Raw genomic sequence first — 6,173 nt, forward strand, 5'->3', positions numbered from 1 at the left:
TGTCTTATTATTTATTTTATTGATTGATTTTGAGAGAGAAAGAAAGAGATCAATTTGTTGTTTCACTTATTTAAGCATTCATTGATTGAATCTTGTATGTGACCTGACCTGGGATAGAACCCACAACCTTGGCCTATCGAGCTACTGGCTAGGGCACTTTCTCTAATCATACTGCAAGGGAAAACGATCACATACCACCTTCTCTTTCTCACATGTTCACCTCCTTTTAGGACTCCTACTACTTTAGGGTATCTGGGCATTGATGTGGCCAAATGTGTCCCTTCCATCAAGTAAACCTCAGAGGACTTCCCTCTCCTCCTTTATTATGTCTATTATAGACGACAGAACAGTACTAAAACTGAGTCACTACACACACACACACACATACACACACGACTCTAAGTGCAAAGGAGATGAGATTAAGGACCGAGAAACTAATAGAGGGGCTAAAACCCACTCAAAGTTGTCCTTTTCTGGAGGGCATGATGGACCTTTGTTTCAATGTTTATGTTCATGTGCACCTGAAGCTCTTTGAAATACAATCCCTGAAAATAAAGAGCCAAGTTCTGCAACCCTTTTGGGCATAGATCTGAGGAAAACTACAACTCCTGAAGGGACAAGTAAGTAGAGTAAATCATGTTCACACTATTTATTTTCTCATCCTACTGCTTTCCAGGTCTACAGAAGGCAGAATGCCCTCATTCTGTAGTATTTTAGTAAGTATGTACTCTATCCCTTGAGTCATAGAGTCTTAGTTTTTGTTTGTTTGTTTTTTCCTGCTCAGCATATTTTCTCTTCTTCCCTTCTTCTCTACCCTTCTCAGAGCACTCAATTCCCTTGGCCATAGAAATCGGTTTAAGGATGGGTAATAGGATCCAACTCATTCAACCAGAATCCACCTTGAAACTTTTAATGGCACTATATGGGCAATGAAATACTCTTTTCTCTGGAAATCAACAACTGTCAGGATAAGTCAAGTCAAAAGCTGCCAGTGAAAATCTCTGCCATTATGATTACCTGAGAATGAAATATGAAGGAAAAGAGCTAAGATAGCAAGAAAATGATTTTGTGGTATCTTCTGAATACCTGAATGCAGTCATATCTTAAGCCACATCTAACACTTAACACTTTTAATCATGGTAACCCTTTTTGTTTAAACTTGCCCAAAATAGGTCTTCACAAATTCAAAGTCCTGAATAATCCAGGAAGTTTAAGCCACTACAACATGACATGCATAGATCATAAGACTGGGAATTGAGTCAACTTATACATCAAATAATCATGTTTTTGGCATGGCAAAAATGACATTTAAGATAGTGGCTATTCTGTATCACCTTGGGGACATAACTATTGATAAGACAACTTGTCAACCCACAGTGGACAGGTAGCACAAGTTAGCATTAAGAAGTGGCACTTAGGTGAGAGGTATATACTTTTTGTACACATACCACAGCATGACATTGAAGAGTAGAAAATTATAATCATCATAATATAACTGCAACAGGCTCTACAAAGCCTTTCCAAGTCCTCTCATGTAATCCCCACAGAAACCCTGTTGTGTCTATGTTGTGGGTGTTTTCTTAGGTTTTGGCCTTCTCTCAGTGATACTTGGAAAACAAATAATTGAGGAAGATGGGGAGGAGGAGATTGGATACATTTCTTTATGCTGAAGTTTGCTATTCAATTATAATTATAACACATTTGTTTTACCAGCCCAGCATCCCTCGATTTCTTTTAGGGAAGCAGCCCTTCCTCACTGCAGTGTAAATTGTTTGAGTGGGATGGACTTCACCCTCCCCTACTCCAGGGTTTTCCATGGAGTCACGCTTGGTCACTGAAAGAACACTAATTCAAGGCAGCAAATGGTTCAGTGATCAGCATGACTCAAGCAAAGCTGAGAAGTAGCCTTGGTGGTTTTGCTAGAACTACTTATAAAGAGGTATTCTCCTTGATATTGCAAATGCTAAGAACCATACTAACCTGCTATTGCCAGTAAATAGATTTATCATCACTGGAGCAAAGTGATGAAAGTATAGCTAATATGGAGGAAACCAGAGCAGAGATGGAGGTGAACAGTCCTTGATCTAGCAATGCCTGAGTGTCTGGTCTCAGCCCTTAGGTTCCTCAGATATGTGAACTTTTCTGACATAATGATAATGTGTTATGTGAACTGGTGGGAGTGAGGTATGCACATTTTATGTACAGTCAACTCAATGAAAGGGCAGATTATCTGATTTATGGATGAATAGAGGTTTTAAAATAACAGAGGTTACACTGTGGAAAATGTAAAGAACAATTCAATGGGAAAAAAATCTGTTTTTTGAGGACATTAATTGGAACTATAAGGTAATCCATAGATGTCACATTATACACAGAACACCCTTTCATCTCACCAATAGTACTTATGGTGAGGGACAGCTCATTTAGCTCTGGACCCCAAGACTGCTCAGTTGGGGACTAGAGAAGAGGCACAGAAAGGGAGAAAGCAGAGACAGTTTCCAACCTGAGTCCTGTTGTTTTGTTTGTTTTTAAGTGAAAACTCCTCTGAGATAAAACAATTTTGAGAATTTTACTAGATAATTGAACTAGTTAATTACCAACAACTTGAATAATGTTTGGTATTCTTACACTTTTATACTTTTGGGACAGTATTACATTGTCCTCTTAAAAGCTACATGTAATTTAAAATTTACACGAAGTCATTATTTTACCCTATCTTGCCTAGCTTTAGCTGTACGTTTTACATGCAATTCATTCATTCCTCCTTTTCCCCCCATCATGCCCCCTAAGTGAGTGGTGCCAGTACTTGGCCTAAGAACTCTTTAACAGAAACATGCTTCCTCCACTCCTCAACCTTCTTGCATATGTGGGCTGTGGAGGGCACTCTCCAATCTATGTCCCCAGAAGTTATAAAGCCCAGGTGAACAATTAGAAATGTGATTGGTTTTCCCAATGATATGAGTACATTTTGTGGTTGATCTTTCTTTATTTCTTAAAACATGCTTAAATTAGGAGACTCTAAAAACAATTTACAAAAATTTCTGACAATAAATATATAAACATCTTTATTGACAGTGGGCCAATAAGGGCAGTCAAATTTAGTTTATAAGTAACAAAAACATTCGAAAATCAGACTGCTAAAACTTCCAAGGTCATGTCAAGGTATAAACACAGTCAGAATGAACACCAGGTATAAAAAGAACAAATACCAAAACGTAAAGGGCTGGAGTTCTCAGTAAAACTAACAGATCCTTTAACACCACTTAAACTGCAATTAGATTACAAACTTGAGTCTCTGGAAATATCAGATAGCAGATTCCTCAAGGCCTAAAGGAGAGTGTGGATATAGCAGCAGAGAGAAACACGAGTAGAAAGTGAAGCCCCTTCTCTTTCATGAGCTGATAGTCAAATGCTCATAGTTCTTAACCAGTAAATAAAAGGGGTGAAAGATACACTCATTCTTAATTTGTACTGATGAATTCTTAGCTATTTGCTATAGATTGAATGTTTGTGTCCCCTGCAAATTCAAGTTGAAACCTAAACTTAATGTGATGGTATTAGGAGGTGGGGCCCTTAAAAGGTGATTAGGTCATGATGGCAGAACTCTCACAATGAGGTCAGTAACCTTATAAAAGAGGTCCCTGAGCACCCTTGCCCTTTCACATCAGGCACCGAATCTGCTGGGGCCTTGATCTTGGACTTTCTAGTCTCCAGAACTGTGATAATGTTGAATGTGGTATATAAGCCACTCAGGTCTATGATAGTTATAGCAGCTAAAATGGACTAAAATACCACTTCATTAAAATGTATATGTGTATACACACATGGAGAGGAAGTGAGGGGGAGAGAAACAGAAAGAGAGGAGAGAAAGAGAGAATGGAAGACTTAGATTCTATATAATGAGACTCTACATAATTTATTGTTCCAGGACCTTTACTTACATTGTCATATTTAATCCTCACAACAACCTTATGAGAGAGGGATGATTGATCTCGTTTGCTGATTAAAAAAAAAAAAGACTAAGAGAGTAAGTAGCTTTTCAAGGTCACATAATTGCTAAGTGAAGATGGAAGAATTAAAACCCAGCTTTGAGAAGTCCATGTTAATGTTATTTTATTAGTCAAATTTTGGCCCCCAAATGATGCATTTATTTTTCATTCAAGCATTTGGCATATTGAGAAATAGCAAGTATTTCAGGCTTTTCAGGACATACACTCTGCTGCAACTACTCAACTCTGCCATTATAATATAAAACAGCCAAATGCAACAAAAAAAGAGTGTGGCTGAATTCCAATTAAACATTACTTACAGAAATAGTAGTACTTGGTCTAGGGGTCCTGGTTACAGTTTGTTGATCGCTGCTTTACACCAATGTTGAATATTAAGGTGATGAAAGTGTTGAACTCCCTTTCCTTTGTTTGTCAGCCTTTCTCCTACCCTGACCTCTGAGACCTTGAGCCTTCCCTTGCCCTGGCCAGTTTGGCTCAGCGGTTAGAGCGTCGGCTTGCGGTCCGGAGCCTTCCAACCACCTTGACCCCTTTCAATGTTTTAAAAAATTCAAATCAATCCATCATTCATGATCTTGCTCTTAACTACCACTTTTTAAAACTTTATTCTTCTGCCCGGCTGGTGTGGTTCAGTGGTTGAGCACCAACTCATGCACCAAGTGGTCACTGGTTCGATTCCTGGTCAGGGCACATACCCAGGATGTGGGCCTGATCCCCAGTGGGGGCCTGCAGGAGGTGGCCAATCAATGTTCTTGCTCATTGATGTTTCTCTCTCTCTCTGAAATCAATAAAGACAAAATACTTTTTTAAAATAAAACTTTATTCTTCTAACTTTTCTTTAATAATAGAAATAAAGTCTACAGAGAGGAAATTATAAGTCACAGGTATAATTTGGAAGGGGCAAAACATGGACTGGTGCTAAAAGTTCATAAAAGAATTTACAAGAGAAGAAATCTAAACTACCTTTTCCTCTACTTTTTCTATAACCTTTCTATATAATATGTAATAACCAAAAAACCTGACATTTGTGTGTTTTGCTAAATATTTATTTAAATGTTCACTTTTGTGTTCCTAATCCCATTACTTGTCTTTGGTCACCCATGTAAGTATGTCAATATATCATGTGGTCTCATGCCTTTCAACCTTCTTTAGGGCTCTGCAATATAGCAAAGACTAACCAACATATAGAGAGAACAAAAACAAAAAATGTGAGTAAACATGAAGGTCAGAGAAATGGCAACTTCTTCTAGAGGGAAGCTGTTTATCCTCAAATGAGTCACTGTCTTGTGAGCTATTTTCCATATCTGACAGGAAGGTATGTCCTTGTGTCTCATTGTTGCTTCAGTTGTTTTTCTGACTGGAATCCTAAATATGATAACACATTGAATCCATCAACTTTTCAGATCCTGAACATCACAGTGGCTTTTTCTAAAGTGAGAAAGCAGAATAACGTAAAGAAATGAAATCTCCCTAATACTGTAATTATAGAAAACTGAGGAATCGTTCAATGACTGCCAAGGATAAAAAAAGAGAAACTTGATCAAAGACTCGAGTTAAGATTTTTACCCATAATACACTTAAGGGTAATTTCCAAGAAAGTAGAAAATTCAGTTCCACACAGCAGAAGGATCACAATTATCTAAATCTACCACCAGCATAATCCATGTGAGCATAACTTAGAACCTGCTGGAAATACATCATATCTATGATCATAAAATCTGAGAGTAGTCTTTGGGGGGAAGTTGAAAGCGTATTTCAACTCAACTTTTAACTTTTTATTACTAATACAAAAAAATGACATTGTAGAAATGATACTCTCTATAAATCTGGATCTCTATTTTGGATTCAAAGAGGAACAATTCTATGTCTTTCTGATGATAAGGAACTCTCTGTCTAACCTAAAAAAAACTTCCTTATAAAGTGAAAAGCTATGTCCTGGCTGGTTTGGCTCAGCAGTTGGAGGACTGGCCTGTGGTCCAGAGAGACCCAGGTTTGGTTCCCACTAGGGACATGTACCTTGGGTGCCCCTGGCCCTGGATGGGTCATGTGGGTGGCAGCCACTCGATGTGTTCCTTTCACATTAATGTTTCTCTCTCTCTCCCCCTCTCCCTCTCTCTCCTTCCCACTCTATCTGAACAAGAAATAGAGGAATGTCCTTGTGTGAGG

Source organism: Molossus molossus, unplaced genomic scaffold (assembly GCF_014108415.1).
Source record: "Molossus molossus isolate mMolMol1 unplaced genomic scaffold, mMolMol1.p scaffold_m16_p_19, whole genome shotgun sequence".
Taxonomy (NCBI): domain Eukaryota; kingdom Metazoa; phylum Chordata; class Mammalia; order Chiroptera; family Molossidae; genus Molossus; species Molossus molossus.